The following is an 18,748-nucleotide window of genomic DNA, read 5'->3' on the forward strand; positions in this document are numbered from 1 at the left end:
CCCGCCGAGTTGCTCATAAACAGTCAAGTCCGGTATAGACATACGAGGAAAGGTAATCTATGACCCGTTCAATAAATCAGTTTTCATGGTGCTGATGGATACATCATAACGATCCACGAGTTCATGCTGACGACCATAAAACTTCTGTAGTGATGACTTCAATCTTGTAGCAACATAACCCTGTTCCAGAAGCCTATTTGTTAGAGTTCTAGCGCGATACAAAAAGTCTGCATAGTTTCGGCAAGCTCTGGCATAACGTATGAGTTGTGATGTGAACACTCCATACTCAGGAGCCGAAGGGATGTTGCCACAGATGAAAGGAAAGTTGACAATTCTGAATGAAAAGTCATTACGTTTGTCGTAAAGTTTGGTCAATAGTTTTCCTTTACCATCGATTTCTAATTGTAGGTCAAGATATGAGGCTGACTTCACAGTGTCTGTAGTATCCTTTATCTTAAGTTCTTTTGGGTAGATGCGATGTATCAAATCCCCGAAATTAGGATTGTTTAAAGATAATAGTCATCTATAAATAAAGAATAAAAATTATTATTTTCATGCTTTATATGTACTATATATATATATATATATATATATGGCCTTAGTACAATATATTAAATGTGAAAGCAATGTTGATTAGTTTATTCCGCATTTTGCATTCCGCAATCTTCATTTTTTCTGAAATAACAGCGATGAAAATACAAAAGCGAGGCTTAATTAAGTTTTCAATATACCGATATCAATATTTGTTTAGTTTCCTTACATTCGTCATGTTCCCATATAATCTATGATCCATTTCTCTCTTTTGATCGTACATTGAATATCTTCGCTTGATCGATGCATAACATGTTTTTTTTTTTCAAACTTTTTGACATGAAGACAATCTTAAGATAAGCTGAACTGAAAAAAATTAATATTTTCCTAAGTGAACTACTTTGGTTTGACTTTACAAAGCTACTAAGATCGGATGACAATCAACGTAAGTGTTTAAATATTCAAAACACATGTATCATAGAAACTTTTCATAAACAAGCACAATGCTTACTTGTAGATGTCATCATATTGATGGATGTAGAAAAAAGATGACTTCGTTTACTTCGATAAACTCAAGGTATCAAAGCACCAAACAAGGTATATGCTACTTTTTTACCTGCACGCTGTAAATAAATCTTTATTTGTATTATTAATTAAATAGAAATATGGTGGACCAGAAGAACATTTTGACACAACCAGGACTTTAGTGGTGTAGTAAAATACGTATATATCGATCATTTGTTAATTCAAAGTTTTAAATTAACGATACTTGTCTCAACAAATCAATATTATACATACGTCTACGAATGTGACGACTCTTTTCGTTACACTGCCCCGTCGGATCAAGTTGACACAGGAAAGATAACGTAAGCATAGAAGGGTCTGAAAAATTCCAACTATATTACAACTGTCAAATTTGGGAAGCAAATTTTTTGTCGTTTCCTCCACGGGACTCCAACTCTTACCGCTGTGGCAACTACGCCTGCACAATGTCCAGCGTCCTAAAGTAATCGGTCATCTAGGCTATATATCAAAATACAGCTTTTAAAATTTGTTGAAATGTGTTTGAAAACTCTTTTAATGTCAGGCATCGACAGCGTGGCTGAATGCACTGACCACATAAATATTAAAGTTAATGTACATGACTGCACAAAACACAAAATAAAATAGTGCTGAATCATAAATGAAAAACATTTCTTTTTCCAGTTATGTTTATATAATGAAATAAAATAGATGTTAGCTCAATCGTAGGCATAATTGTCGCGTGAGTATTCTATAGATTACACAAAGACTAAATACAAAAAACGATTTTTCCTTAGGTAAAGAAAGAGAAAGAAATATAGAACGGTCGACCATAGAGACTTCCAACATGAAGACAATTAGAAAGAAACAAAAAGACCGTCTACTTATGTCATCTCAAGTATAACCTATGAGGTGTGATATGAACACTATACGCAGTTCCTAAAAGAACGTTGCCTCAGTTGGAAGTTATTTATGGAAGACTTTTTTTTCATTTCTGTTGATTTCTAAGATTCGAAAAGTAGGTCAAGTTATTAGGCTTACTTAAAATGTCTCTACTATACTTTATTGGAGTAGATGTGATGTATAAAATCTGATAATCTATAATCAAAACAACATGTTTGTAACTGAGACCTGACTAAATCATGCTTCCTCTTTTCGATAATATCATCTTCAAACATATAAATGTGAGAGAATAGGTCATCGAGTAGACCTCTGTTTAAAAAAACAGACTAGTGGCTATGTTTATAACTTCTCATTAAACTATCTAAAACCTTCATTAAATTGTAGTTTTGACTTGAAGGATTTCCTATTTTCCTGATAGTGTCACTGTATCAATAAGGTATTGCAGCACGTAGTATGCGTCTACAGTATTTATTTATTTTTGTTTTGTTTGGTGCACATTTCACGACACAAAAATTCCGCTGATGCTCCTTGTGTTATGTCGTAAAACTAATGAAAAAAAGCAATTGTTATTATTCACTAATAGCTTAAACAAAGCTTCAGGTATGTACTGAAATATAAAGAATGTGCTTCAATATGATTATTCAATAAAATTAAAACTGCAAGAATATCAAAATCACTATAGAATCTCCTGATAAAAATATTTCGAGAAATAATAATGATACACGAAGAGAACATAAAACACACAAAAACATACCAGTAATTAAACTCAATCAAAATATAAAATAGCTGTAAAAAGTAGTAAGAAATGTCACGAAATTTTACATTAAAACAATATGGTCAAATATAAACGTACGGCAAACGGCAATCAAGACGTATTTGTCACACAAGCCAAAATCATATGTGATGATATGACATACACTGCACTTTTGATCTAATAAACTTCGTTTAAACGTTAATAAAATATGTAAGTACTCCATGCTAGTAATTTTCCAAATTACACCGCAAGTGATCCATATATGCCTTAAATACTAATAAATAAACAAATACTATGTAGGTTCCATCAAGCACAGTGACCTATTTTATTAAATTTTATTATGTATTAAGATTTATAAACAGTTCATGCCCAAACTGCAGGCAACTCAATCTACAAAAGAAAAAACAATCTTAAGGGACAGAAAAGGACCACTAAATACATCATCATAATACAAATATGCAATCAAAAGAAATATAACTTCAGTAATGGCTTCTTGGTACAACGTGTACCTACACAGAACTTGGTCACCGGCCTACTCGATACTTTTAAAATCATGCGCACTGCTTTTATACCTTGTTAGACTAATCACTCATAATTCAAGCGTATTCAAATAAAGCGGGGAAATTCTTCCGCGATCGACCGTACTTAAATATATCTATATAAAGTTTCTGATAAAATGTCAAGCGGCTATGATCAGTAGTTGTGTAGTTATAAAAACAAAATGGATAGAAATCGTCTAAAAATGTTAATTCTATTCGAAAATGAAAATCAATTCAACGATTTGACATACCTATACACAGAATTCAACTATCTGACATACCCATACGCAGAATCCAACGATCTGCAATACCCATACGCAGAATCCAACGATCTGCAATACCCATACGCAGAATCCAACGATCTGAAATACCTATACGCAGAATCCAACGATCTGACATACCCATACGCAGAATCCAACGATCTTAAATACCTATACACAGAATCCAACGATGTGACATACCTATACACAGAATCCAACGATCTGAAATATCTATACACAGAATTAAACAATTTGACATACCCATACCCAGAATCCAACGATCTGAAATACCTATACGCAGAATCCAACGATCTGACATACCTATACGCAGAATCAAACGATCTGACATATCCATACGCAGAATCCAACGATCTGAAATGCCTATACGCAGAATCCGACGACCTGACATATTTATACACAGAATTCAACGATCTGACATACCTATACACAGAATTCAACGATCTGACATACCTATACGCAGAATCCAACGATCTGAAATACCCATACGCAGATTCCAACGATCTGACATACCTATACGCAGAATCCAACGATCTGACATACCTATACGCAGAATCCAACGATCTGACATACCTATACACAGAATTCAACGATGTGACATACCCATACGCAGAATCCAACGATCTGAAATACCTATACGCAGAATCCAACGATCTGACATACCTATACGCAGAATCCAACGATCTGACATACCTATACGCAGAATCCAACGATCTGAAATACCTATACACAGAATCCAACGATCTGAAATACCTATACACAGAATCTAACGATGTGACATACCTATACACATAATCCAACGATCTGACATACCTATACACAGATTTTCCTTAAATATCCATATCAAAAGCAATAACAGGTTGATACACAGAAAGCTGTACGTAATTACAGGAAGTACTAGTTAAAGAGAACTTGAACTTGTTTTGTTGTCGGTTAGATACCAGAATGTTATGACAAAAAGTCAGTCAGAATTAGACTACTTTAAATATTTTATTGGCATTTAAGTATCAGTCCATATATAATTCTGTCAATGGTTAAGTGATTGATGGTGAAGAAACACCCACCAAACAAATGATGCGTTTTCAACATACATATTTTAAACTCTTTCACAATATATTAAGTCTTTATAAATTCTCTGAAAAGATGTCAAGTGAATGTGATAAGTAGTTGCTGAGAAAACTGTATGAGGTATGTATAAAGGATTCACGGTGTAAAAAAGTCAACTAAACAAACGATGCGTTTCCATTCGATATACAATGTATGTTATACTCTTTCACAAAAGATCAAGTCTTTATCATTTTTTTTGAAAAGTGAATGTGATAAGTAGTCGCAGAGAAAACTGTATGAGGTATGTTATTGCGATTTAAATCATATAGATGTACAAATAGTCTAATGATAAATAAAGTATTTTTTCAGAAAAATGAACAGTTTCTAATGGTTAGTCTTTGGCGGTATATGACAGAAAAAACTAGCGTCCGTTTCATGTATTAGTCCATTAAACAAACGTAATCAAGGGAACCGAGGTTCCAGTGGAAATCAAAAGAATGTTATCCAGGGACAAAGTCATGGGAAACAGACCCACACAACAAAGAACATAAAATAACTAAAACAACACGCATAAGGCAACAACAGCAGATGAGTAACTAAGAATCCACAAAACTAAGAGCATTACCAGGTGCACCGGTAGGTAAAGCGTCCTCCACCTTTCTAGAAATCCGCCGAACTGTTCATAAAAACTTAAGTCCTGGGTAGACGTAAAAGGAAATGAAAACTATGACATTATCATGGTGCAGATGGATACATCGTGTTAATCCACGAGTTCGTGTTGACAACGATAAAATGTCTATAGTAATGACTTCAATATTGTAGCAACATAACCAAGTTCTATAAGCCTAATACATGGTTAGAAGCCTAACGCGGAACAAAAATCCTGCATAGTTATGGCAAGCTCTGGAATAACGAATTTGTAATATAAGAACTCCATACAAAGCTACTGAAGGGATGTTGAAAGCAAAGTTGACTGAACGGAAAGTCATCGCGTTTATCGTATAGTTTAGTCAATATATTTCCATTACCATCGATCTCCACGTGTAGATCAAGATATGAGGCTGACTTCACAGTATCTGTAGTATCCTTTATCGCAAGTTCCTTTGAGTAGATGCGATGCGATGTATCAAATCCCTGAAACTAGGAATGTTTAACGATAATACGTCATCTATATAACGGGAACTGAGGTCTAGCTAAACGATGTTCCATCTTTTGGATCAGATCAGCTTATAAAAGTGAAGAAATAGGTAAGCAACTAGAGGAGCACGATTTGTCCTCACTTGGATACCGACAGTTTATTGAAAAAAGCTTCCAACACACTTGATAAATATGTGGTCGATAAAAAAATTCCAGGATTTGGAGAACATCTGCGGTATATTTGGAAGATGATTTGGAATTATTTTTTCTAAAGTATGTAGAATCCCTACCTCTACCAAGAACTACATATTTTTATCTATGTGTACATTTGTTTTTGTTTTATTTTAGCAACAACGATGTATAATGTTTTTGAGTCGGGATTTTAACTGAGTATAGGGAATAGAAGTATAAAGAGTTGACAAACCATAGGTTTTAATGCTATTTTATTCTGATAATAATCTTGAATTGAGGGTTCCCAGAAAGATATTTCGAATTTTGCCGGATCCACATTGAATTACCAATACGGGAGTAAGATGTGTCATGGTAGGACTGGTTAAAATGTTAAAAAGTTTAGAAAGAGGCTTGCTGGTTAGTTGATTTAGTTATGTGACGTTGTCTTGTAGAAGGTAGGAATCCAGCAAATAGAATTTTCCTCTTTTGGTACTGGTGCAGGAAATACTGTACCTTACGGATTACCATACGTTACGGAATTTTACATAGCAAGTGCGTTAATTGTTTATAAGTTGTCTTTTTCCTATCTTAAATTTCAATATGTAATATGACGAAAATAGATCAACGTTGTCGGTTCAAAGCCACCAATTGGTCTTCAATGAACGACTATGAAACCCCAAAACCTCAGGGCAGGCTGTATCTGGCCCCGAAATAGCTTTATACACATATACTGCAAGATCGTTACCCTTATAGACTCTAGCAACGTAGCATAAAACTAAACAAGACATAAAGAAGCAGTTAATCCTGACTTGGAACAGGCGCAAAAAAAAAAAAATAGGGCGCTTAAAGCACTTTGGTTTGATCACAACCCATCCCCTTTTCAAGTCTGGCCGGTTTGGAATAATTAAACAAGTATACACACCAAAACATTTCAAAACGGTGTGAGTCCTTCGTTAAAAAAAAAACAACAAAAAACAAACTGATCATAAGTTAAACAAACGCACAAACAAAGGGTTACTAGCATTTAACTAGTATGCCAGTTCTAGACCAATTTAAACCTGCAAAAGCTTGTTTTATTATGTTATCAACGTTGTATAATCAGATTTCTTGTATCTCGGTAGGTGTTTCTAAGCATAGGATGCTTAACCTACTGGTGCACCTGGTCCATTCGCCCAGTTTCTAATGGAGTCCGAGTTGCTCATTTGCTTTTGTTACTTTGTATGTATGCTTTTAGTTACTTTATGTTCTTTGTTGTGTATGTCTGTTTTCCATGTCTTGTCTTTGTCCCTGGATTACTGCTATAACCTTGGTTCCTTTGATTACTCTTTAAAAAATTGTTTTTTTTAAAATAAAATTCCAACTTTACGTCAAGACTTTGACAATTACTAATAGATTAATACATGTATTTTTCAATATTGATTTTGCTATCGGAGAGACCATACCAATCAAGGGATGTAAACAGGGCAATATTTATCAAACATATTAAAAACAGTATGAATAATTTTGCCAAAGCGTGTTCAGTTTTGTTGATTCTTAATTTTTCTGATGTATTTCACATTTCTCGGAGTTTCACCCTCCATTATGAGAGCAGATGATCGGCAATATACTTTCGTCTTCTGCGCCATGAATATCTGCGGAACAGACGCCTGAATAAGGGTATGAGGAAATGCGTCTCAAAAGGTTTCTTGTCAAATTCATTTTTAGATATCAGTCCTTAGTTGCAAAATACTCAGTTTCTTTTTAAATAATGAGTAATGATTGTTTTTTTTTTAAATTGTTGTTTGTGCTGACGTAACCGCTGATTTACGGATCATGCAAATACTATTTAATTACCACTAGAACATTCATGCCGCAATGGAAGAGGGAGGTTTAGCGCGCTGTAAAACCTAACATTGACCCACCATTTTGTTTAAAATGACTGTACAAAATCATGACCATTGCGGTACAAGCTGCTCCGGTCTTGTAATATTTATTTTGCCAGCTTTGTTCTGGATTTAACTTTATTTTTAATCGGATAAGTGTTCTGTTATTTTGTTGTTAGCCTTATTTTTAATATTATAGCTGCTACAGTGTATTGACACTGTCTTTTCATTTACAGGCTTTGCTACAATTGCGACAATAACACGGGATTTTCAAGACAGAATTGTCATTCTGCTGTGGACTTGTTTTTCATCTCTTGCATATTTTGTGTTCTCGGTTTTTTTGTCCGTGGATATCTCCTATCGTTTGTATTTTTGATATAACTTCTTTCTTTTACTTTTATGAAGTGGAATTACTCTTTCACTTTAGGGATTTATTGTATTTCACTGTCAATGATAGGAACTTCAGTAATTCCACTAGTTTAGTGAGCTAGACGTCATATATTCTACTCCTAGTGTTCATATAACTCTAGCTTCAGCTCACCGGATCACTTCCAGTTCCCGATCCCGGCCGGGATAGCCCATAGTATATAAGACTCTCCTGTCCCGAGCGGGGACCCGGATTTTCACTGAACATTTTAGCAGACGATGTTACTTGACCAGTACCGTTTATTTCACTTCCCGTTAGGATTATAATCAATGATATATGCTTGATGTATTTGGCCAATATCAAATATGTAAACTGAACAAGGATCGCTTATTTACGCCAAAATATAAAGAACCTGGGAAACGTCACTGAGACAACCATAGCAAAACTAACAATATTATATTGTTACATTGGGGGGCTCGTCCGGGATTTTGTGTTGTAAAGCGAAAAAAAAAACAAACAAACAAACAAACAAACAAGAACAAACTTTAGGAATGTAAAATGTCAGCTATGTTTAACAACATCAGCAACGGGTTAAGCGGATTAAAACAAAAATTAACGCCGAGTTCTGTCCGTACCAGCATGGATGTGCCGTCACCAGGCGCCCTAGTTTCTGATGAAAATACAATCCAAGCCCGTCCTACAGAAGATAAAGTACTTACCCCTAGACACGTCAAGAGCTTTGAATAAAGATAACGTCCTTTCTAGCCCTCCCAATCCGGTCCAAGGCTCACGGAACAATCTTTAAAAAACGTTGTCAACTAAAATACCAACATCGGAACAATATATTTCCAATGACACACTTTCCTTGGAAAATAAAAGCTGTTCCGGTTTCTCACAACATGACATTATACCTCTCCAACACACAGGGTATTCCTATATCCACGGAATAAACGACAATCACGATGACAAAAACAAACAACACACAATGTTGGAGTGTCATCAAATTCGGGGTCACGACACACACTTGGAAAGTTACAAAGAAATTAACACATCCTTATGAATTTGACAAACAACAAGGACACAAAGCCATTTCACACATATCCAGATCACATGGAGTATAAAAATGCATGTTACGGGTCATTATCGCATGAAAATAATAAAACAAAAAGAAACGCGGAGCAAAAATGTAAACGCCGATAGGGCGCATTACACAACGTCAATGACGTCAAACATTGGTCACATGACAACAGGTGCCCTTTAGGGGAACGGGAAGAGATAAAATGAATGATAACACAAATATCATTGAAGTACGCCACAAAGCATGAACCAAATAAATGATTATACACATAATGTTAAAATGAGGTCAATGAGCGAGGGATTACCAAACCATTATTCCAGTTGTAGCCAAAACGTAGGAAACTCGCCGCAAGGGTTTAGTCAAGCATTCACAAACTTTCACATGTGAAACAATGAATACAATCCAGGTTCACCTTACCAAAACAATATATTCTCTCGGGAACATACTATGGTTAAGCGTGGGTGGAAGAGCAAGGACCCAGACATTTATGACGGGTAACGGGAGAATGGATTGACTATATTTGCCACTTTAAGCAAGTTAGTGCTTGGAATGAATGGTCAGACTCGGAAAAGCTGCACAGTTATCTATGAGTCTCCGGGGTGTGGCTCAGGGTGTTCTTAGTGAACTTAACCCTAGCGCGCTGCAAAACTATGAGGTACTGAAATATACACTAATGCAGAGATTTTGCTCACCGGAACGCGAAATATCCCATCGCTGTGAATTCAGGAACCGACGGTGGTACCAACAGGAAACCTTAACTGATTATGGTTACACACTTAAAAGGCTGGGTTCAAAAGCATTTCCTTCCATTCCCTATGAAATGAGGGAAAGCCTGATCGTCGAACAATTCGTGTCCGGACTAAATTCGACTGAACTGAAAAGACACGTGCAATTCTCACACCTACCAACAAACGAAAATACGAACAATCACACGTGCTGTCGGTTACACATGATAAAACGCAGTCAAGACCGGGCGAGACGGAATATTCACGTGTAAGCGAAGTTGAAAAATCGTTAAAGGATATGAAGAAGTCCCTCGAAGAAATTTTGAAACAAACAGCCGCGGCGGGTAAAAGTGATTTTACGCAGATGAAGGGACGTACACAGGGTCCTGAGACTGAATCGAGGCGAAGCACGGAATGCTACCACTGTAAACAGGAGGGACACATCCGCCGGCATTGTCCCGACAGACGCAGAGAAAATAATAGAGCCACCCGAGATGTACAGAACGCATTACGTTCGATAAACAGTTACGATCGACAGCCATCACGTTTAAAATAGGTGGGGCTGATCTTGCGGGCAAAGGTTCAGCCATTGAAATTACAATTTAAGGCCAAATTTTGTCTTTGAAGCGATCAAAAGACGCTGTTTATTTGCTAATGTTTATATCAATTCATAGGGCAAATTACTGTCAATATAACAATGGGCGGGAAAACGTACAACCATCCGATTGTCGTCGCAGAATTAGGTGACATCTCCGGAATTTTAGGATTAGATTTTATGTCTAAAAACGAGATTATTATCGACACCAGCAAAGGAACATTGAGATCGCCCGAATTTATAGTTCAGTTACGCAGCTGCATAGATAACCAGACTTAGTGTGCTAGGGTGCATATTAGCGAAACGGTTCACATTCCGGCCAGATCAGAAATGGTGATTCGCGGAAAAAATAGATGGCGCCGGGATATCGTGTGACGAAGGTGTATTAGAACCATTAAACGGATTTAACAGAGACAAAGATGTCTATATACCGAATTCTATTGTAAAGAAAACGGAATCCGGAATAACATTCTCTGTACTCAACCCGACAATGAACACTGTAATTCTAAGGAAAAATGCAGCCGTGGCGCGACTACAGTTATTTGAGGAGGTCCAGCGTTCAAATGTCAAGCGAATTTCCCGCGTAATAGGTAACAATAAAAGGCTCCCGGAACACCTCGAGTTTTTACTTAAGGATGTGTCAGATAAACTGTCAACAGATGAAAAGTCGAAGTTGGAAGGCAAACTCATGGAGTTTTCCGACGTTTTCGTAAGACATGACGGTAAAGTAGGACAGACCGACCTTGTAGAACACACCATCGACATCGGCGACGCGAAACCGATTAAGCTGCCGGCAAGACGACTTCCACAATGTCAGCGCGAAATTGTGAGCGCGGAGATATCTAAAATGTTCGACCAAGGGATAACTGAACCTAGCAACTCCCCTTCGCTGCGCCAATAGTGCTTGTAAAGAAGAAGGACAACACAACGCGCTTCTGAGTCGACTACCGTCGTCTGAATGGACAAACTTCCTCGCGTGGATGAGTCATTAGAATCGTTGTCGGGCGCGAAATACTTCTCTACTCTCGATTTAGCTCAAGGGTTTTCCTAAGTTAAAATGAAGGATGCGGACGCACCGTGGGCTGTTTCAGTTTTGGACCATGCCCTTCGGGTCGGGCGACTGATGGAGCTTGTATCGTCGGGACTTCAGTGGGAGAGGGCTTAAATCTTTTTGGACAATGTGATCGTTTTCGGGAAAACATTTGAAAGTACACTAGAGAACTTAACCATGGTCTTAGAACGGTTCCGCCAGGCTAACATTAAACTCAAGCCCAAAAAGTGTCATTCCTTTAAGGACGAAGTATGATACCTTGGACATGTGGTCTCTTCCGATGGAATTAGGTGCGATCCAGAGAAAATAAGCGCAATTGAACACTGGCCAACACCAGTTGAAAGAAATACCGTCGCTTCGTATGGATTCAGAATTGCGAAAACACATTCCTGGCTCTCAAATCTGCATTGCACTGCTCCTATTTTGGCGTACCCCACACACACTGACCGATATATTTTGGAAACCGACGCGAGTAACACGGGTATTGGAGGCGTACTCAGTCAGATGCAAAACGATGAGGAGAAGGTTATCGCGTATGGGAGCAAAACACTACCAAAATCACAGAGAGGATATTGTACTACATACCGAGAGCTCTTGGCAGTGGTCTACTTTGTGAAACATTTCAAACATTATGAATACGGGCGTAACTTCTTCTTGAGAACCGACAATTCTTCCTTAGTTTGGTTGAAGAACTTCAAGGAACCAGAAGGGATGGTAGCCTGTTGGCTCGCTACGCTCGAGACATACACCTTTGACTTACAACATCGAAGAGGAGCTCTACATGATAATGCGGACGCATTATCCAGAAAGCCACGGAGACGCTGTAACCGTGTCGAATGTGCAACAGTGTATGGCTATACAAGACCAAGTTATCCGGGTGATTCATGACTGCGCAGAAATCATCAATGACCAAGAAACTGAGACAAATGAACAGACGGACGGACATCAGGTCAATGTTCTTTGCCCTAATTGGCTCCCAACTTTTGATGATAAAAAATTCGCTAATGCACAACTAAATGATGCAGTGATTAAATGGGTCATTGATTTAAAAGCTTCACAAGAAAAGAAATAAACATTCCAATACATTTTATTGAAACAATGGGATCTGTTGAAAATAAAAATGGCGTTTTACACAGGGAATACATACAGGAAAAGGGCAACACTTACCTTCATTTAGTTACACCAAAGTCTCTACGCACAAAAATCATGGAACAATTACACAATGCAAGGATTACATTACACAGAAAGTAAAACAAATGTTTTACTGGCCCGGAATGTCCGAGGATGTCATACGATGGTGTCAGTCCTGCTTGCAATGTCAACGTCGAAAACCAGGTTCTTGGGTAGAGAAATCCCCTATGCAAAATCGCACGGCTAACGGAGTACTTGATGTTATAGCCATTGATATCCTTTGCCCTCTCCCAGTAACAGACGGTGGTAACCAATACATAATGGTTGTAGGGGACTATTTTTCGAAATGGCATGAAGCATACCCTCTTCAAGATCATACTGCATATACTGTGGCAGGTTAATTAGATACTGAGTTCATATGCCGCTTTGGGGCGCCAAACCGTATACACACAGATCAGGGTCGTGAATTCGAGTCAAATTTATTTGCTCGAATTTGCGAAATAATAGGAATAGGAAAATCTAGAACAGCACCATATCGGCCACAATTAGATGGCATGGTTGAATGGTTTAACCGTACCCTATTACAAATGCTAGTGATGTTTTTTAAGGAAAATAAGTCCGATTGGGATGATCACCTTCTCACTATGGCATATCGTTCATCAGTTCACAAATGCACATACTGTACCCCAAACCCTGTTATGTTAGGAAGGGAAGTAAAACTTCACATAGATTTGATGACACTCCTGATTCACATGGAAGAAACTTTATGTCCCATAAAAAATGTTGAATGGATTAGGGATGTCCATGATAATTTACACAAAAGTTTTCGTAGACAAAAGACGTATTACGATACAAAACTTAAAGTACGGGACCACCAAGTTGGGGATTAAGTCTTGCGATGGTACCCACCTGAGGCTAACCAAAAGCTTGGTTAAAGGTGGACGGGGCCTTATGAAATACTCCGGAAAATCTCGGACATCACAGTTGAAATAGCAAGATGTGCTGATAGAAAACGATGCATTGATCATTTAAAAACATATAAACAAATAGACAATACAGGATCTTCTACCCAAACTCTATCCATGTGGATAGTGACGGCATGTTCTACGACTCGTATCCGTATAATACAGCCGTAAACGAAGCTGATGTTGTTAATCATACTGAAAATATTGTTAAAATACTTACGTTCCTATATTGAGCTCTCCGAAACATACACAGCGTGGCGGATTAGTGAAGCCATGAGTCAAATTTTCACCATAAAATTTTGCTTTTAAGAGGGAGGGAAAGTAGGTAACAGAGCTTACCTATTCCTGTTATACATATTTGCACAAACGTAATACCGTATTCATAAACAATAGACAACAATAATAAGAATATTTAACAGTTGCAACATACAATGCATTTTCGTTAATATGTATTTGCTGGAATGAACTGATACACTTAGGAAGCAATAAACCATGCTATAGGAGTATTGCAGAGGGCATAACACGTTTACATGTAAAAGTACTCCATTGACTTTGTGTCCGGTTTTGTTTAACGTATATGTGTACCTGATTTATGTAACTCCACATTTTGTCGGATTGCATGTTCATGCATGGTGGTTGCATGTAGAAGCATATACCTGCCTTAGGATATGACTTGTTATTATATCGAGGACTGCAGCCTTGATATGGATCGTTTATTTTCATTGCTGGTTCCCTAGAACTTTTATGTTTGCTGTGTATGTCAATTATTAATAAATACATAACCTTTATTGTTTCGTTACAGAACCATGTGAGAGTCTTCTGATACTACTGAACTTCAAATCCATGCTGAGCAGGACAACTTCCAGATTGAGAATCCAGATCTGCTTGTCTGTTTTACATCTGGGATGAAGTGCCCGATCGATGGGTGTACTGCTGCTGAGAGCAAAATTCGTCATCAAATCAAAATTCGTCCGACACTGGGATGAAAAGCATGAGCCATTTTCGTCAACGTTTGAATGTGCTGTAAAGGTATGTAAGAGTCTGGTCCGTAGGAAGGAGGACATTTCCGCTGCACGGAAAAGAGTTGTCACTGACCTCAAGTCATTGGTCCACTCTGTGCCTGATGATGATGACGTTGAATTCCATGTCAAGCTACCAGCAGATTCTAAGGTCCCAAAATTTTTACAAATAACCCCACCAGAAGTAAAGCCCAAAACTGACTTTGCTACCCAGACTTCAATTGTCGATATAAGTAACTTATACATTCCACCCATACCTGATAATAGCACAGACGAATTGCAGGAATACATCAGAAATTTGTGCAATACAATGGACATGATTGGGAGATTAAGAGAATCTGCAAAGGAGAAACTGCTGGAAAGGAGAAATAGTCAGCCACGCATGGAGAGGGAAAGGAAGCTCGAGGCTGAGAATAGAACCCTCAAGAAGGAAATAACTGAAATGAAATGGAGGGATGAGATTTTCAGCAGGAAATTCGTGGAACAGTAATTGTAATATATAACTTGTATGATCCCGTCCGCTTGACTGACAATCAGTATTTCCATATACATATGTATTTCTCCTTTTTTTATTGAAGAACTGTTAAATTATTGTGTCTGATATATTTTTGATTATTTTGATGGACTTTAAAGTTTAAAGTTTACTGTGATTATATTTTTTCACTTGTATATAAATTTTTCATCTATTTCTCTTTTAGACTAATTGGTTATATCTTTATGATATCCCCAATTACGTCTTAAGAGAGGGGGACTGTAGTGGAACCGGATTCGAATTTTAACTCAACATTTTAGCAGACGACGTTACTTTGGTAAGGATCGGTACTTGACCAGTACCGTTTATTTCACTCCCCGTTAGGATTATAATCAATGATATATGCTTGATGTATTTGGCCAATATCAAATATGTAAACTGAACAAGGATCGCATCGCTAATTTACGCCAAAATATAAAGAACCTGGGAAACGTCACTGAGACAGTCATAACAAAACTAACAATATTATATTGTTACATTTATATTATCAAATATTCTCCTAATAAGCTTCTTGTAGATATAGATTGAAATGGGAATATGGTCTTTTTATTTCATATACAAGTTTTAAAAATACGTTGAAGTTTCAAATTCAAAGAATAATTTCAACCTTGAGTTTATCTCAACGCAAATGACATCTATTTTTTTGTTGTTTTGTGGCTTATACAGTCACGTCCTTAAACAGAATACGTATACGTATTAAACTTAGTGAACCTACAAGAATTTACAAAGATTCATCCATTTTCACATTAAGTTATAAATTTCAAACTAAAAATTTCCTTTCTGAGAAAAAATATCTTTTATATATCACTCAAACGTAAATATAAACAAAATAATCTTAGAATCACAAAGGACAATCATTCTACTTAATATTTTAGGGAAATATTTATTCTCAATCGGACAGATCACTTGAAAGAATGATGTTAGTCATATTTCCTTCCCCTATTCGACCGTGACCCTCTTTATAAAAAAAATTAAAACAATATGTGAATGGGTTTTATTAATAAACCAAGACAATTCAATTTATCATGGCAATTAATTTCACGGCTAAACCCGTAAAAAAGAAGTGTACAAGCAGGTAGTGGGCGAAAAAAATCATTATTACAAAAATTACTGATAATGACCATTTTCTTTTGATTTCTTTTTAACCTTGCCTTTATATCTCCGTGTTTGTTTGTGAACTCTTGCTTATAGTTGAGTACATGACAGATGCACCTACATTATTGAATCTTAATGCAATTCACAATTCTATTGCCAAAAAAATGATGGGGAGATTTGGATAGTGTATACTCCTAGACCAGTGAAAATGTTTTCGCAATGTACCATGTATTTTTAAAATGGACATTTTTCATATCAACAATGCATTATTTTCTTTTTTTAGACCAATAAGATAGTAGTGCATTACTAATTAGTTAAAATTATTTCACAATAAAGTACTTGTTACAATTACGTTATGACATTTTGGTATTTTTATTCTCCCGAGAAAAGGAAAATGTGTAAATGATTCGTACGCAACAAATATAGACATTTTTCAAATATTTTTTTTCATATCCAGATCAATTATATGGTATCGCATCAGTCAAAAATACTTTATTACATGTGTATCTAAAATTTAATATGTTTTACCAAAGATTTATGCAATTTGAATATTTTCAAAGTCCCAGACAATTGAAAATATTTTTTGCAATGTCACATGTGTAATAAAAATGAACATTTTTCGTATCATCAATGCAATATTTTCTTTTTTAAACCAATATAATGGTATTGCATTAGTTAAAATTGCTAAATTATTACAAAATAAATTACATTTTACCAATAATTTATGAAATTTTGGTATTTTTATTATCATGTAACAAGGAAAATGTGTTTACAATACATTAGATATGGACATTTCTCACATAAAATTACTTTCTTTTCATATTCAGAGCAATTAGATGGTCATTTTGCATCAGTCGAAAATACTTTCTTAACTACAATTGCGTATATTTAAACCAATTTTATGAAATTTTAATATTTCATACTCCCAGACCAGTGGCAATTTATTCGCAATGTATAATAAAAAATGGACATTTTTTTATTATACATAGCACCATGAAAACTGATTTATTCAACGGGTCATGGTTTGCCTTTCCGCGTTTGTCTACCCCGGACTTGACTTTATATGAGCAACTCGGCGGGTGTTTCTAGAAAAGCGGAGGACGCTTACCTTACCGGTGCACTTGGTCCATGCTCCAAGTTTTTAGTGGGATTTTATGAACTTTCAATATTTTAATACTCCAAGACCATTGAAAATGTTTTGCAATGTTACCTGTATAATAAAAATGGGCATTTTTCGTGTTAAAAATGCAATATTTTCTTTTTCTACCAATAAGATGTTATCGCATCAGTTAAAATAGCTTAATTATTTCAAAATAAAGTACTTCCTACAAATTCTTTATGACATTTTGGTATTTTTATTATACTGGAATAAGGAAAATATGTTCAAAATGATTCATATAGAACAGATATAGACATCCTTCATGTGATGTCAACAACACATTCATTCAGTAATGGTGCTACATTTCACAAGTAAGGTCTGGTATAAACTACACCTTAAGTCTCACTAACCACTTTTAACCTTTCAATTACTTTACTTGTTAAAAAGGTAATTTTCAAAGTTTCATTGTAAATTCCTAGGACAAATGATTTCTTAAAGTCGCACATCATTGCGCAGCTTTGAAAATAAAGCTTTCAAAATCATTATACTTATGGTACGATAATCTAGAAATTCTTCACAAAATTTACTTGAAAAAATAATACTGAAAATCAACAGTTTTACCTTTTCTGCTAACAGACAGCATGGACTCAATTTGCTCAAAATATTCATACACTTTTGTAGAAAATTGAATATACGACTTTAAAGTACGCATTTGCAGCGTTATTTTGAAAAGAAAACATACAAATAATACACTTACAATGCATAGATCTAAGTTAGTGTGTTTTTAGTACTACATAGAGGGGTGGTCATTTGACCCGTAAATTGTTAGTGAGACCTTACGAAATGTTTATGATTTTTTTATGTTTTCTTATTTTTACAATTTATAAAGGCTTGTGGTATTGCGAATCTAATAAGACCAAAACTATCAAAATAAGACATGGGTCTACAAGAAAATTACTTTTCTTTTATATCATTTCCCCTAAATTACTTAAAATGAAAATTTCAGGTAACTTGTCATACCAATCTGATATCTCTGATAATTGAAGAACTTTATCATTATGATCATCATGAAAAAGTACATATATAGATATTTTGGAGACGATCAGCTCAAGACTATTATTAAAATATAACAGCATTAAAACCTATGATTTTTCAACACTGTATACTTCTATTCGTCATACTCAGTTAAAATCCCGACTTGAAAATATTATACATCGTTGTTTTTCCAAAAAAAGATGGTACACCTGATACAGATATATAGTTCTTGGTAGAGATTCCACATACTTTGTAAGAAATAATTCCAAATCATCTTCCAAATATACAGAGGAAGATGTTTACTAAATGCTG

Source organism: Perna viridis, chromosome 7 (genome assembly GCF_037379345.1).
Source record: "Perna viridis isolate PV_CMFRI_1.1 ecotype Kerala chromosome 7, ASM3737934v1, whole genome shotgun sequence".
NCBI lineage: Eukaryota > Metazoa > Mollusca > Bivalvia > Mytilida > Mytilidae > Perna > Perna viridis.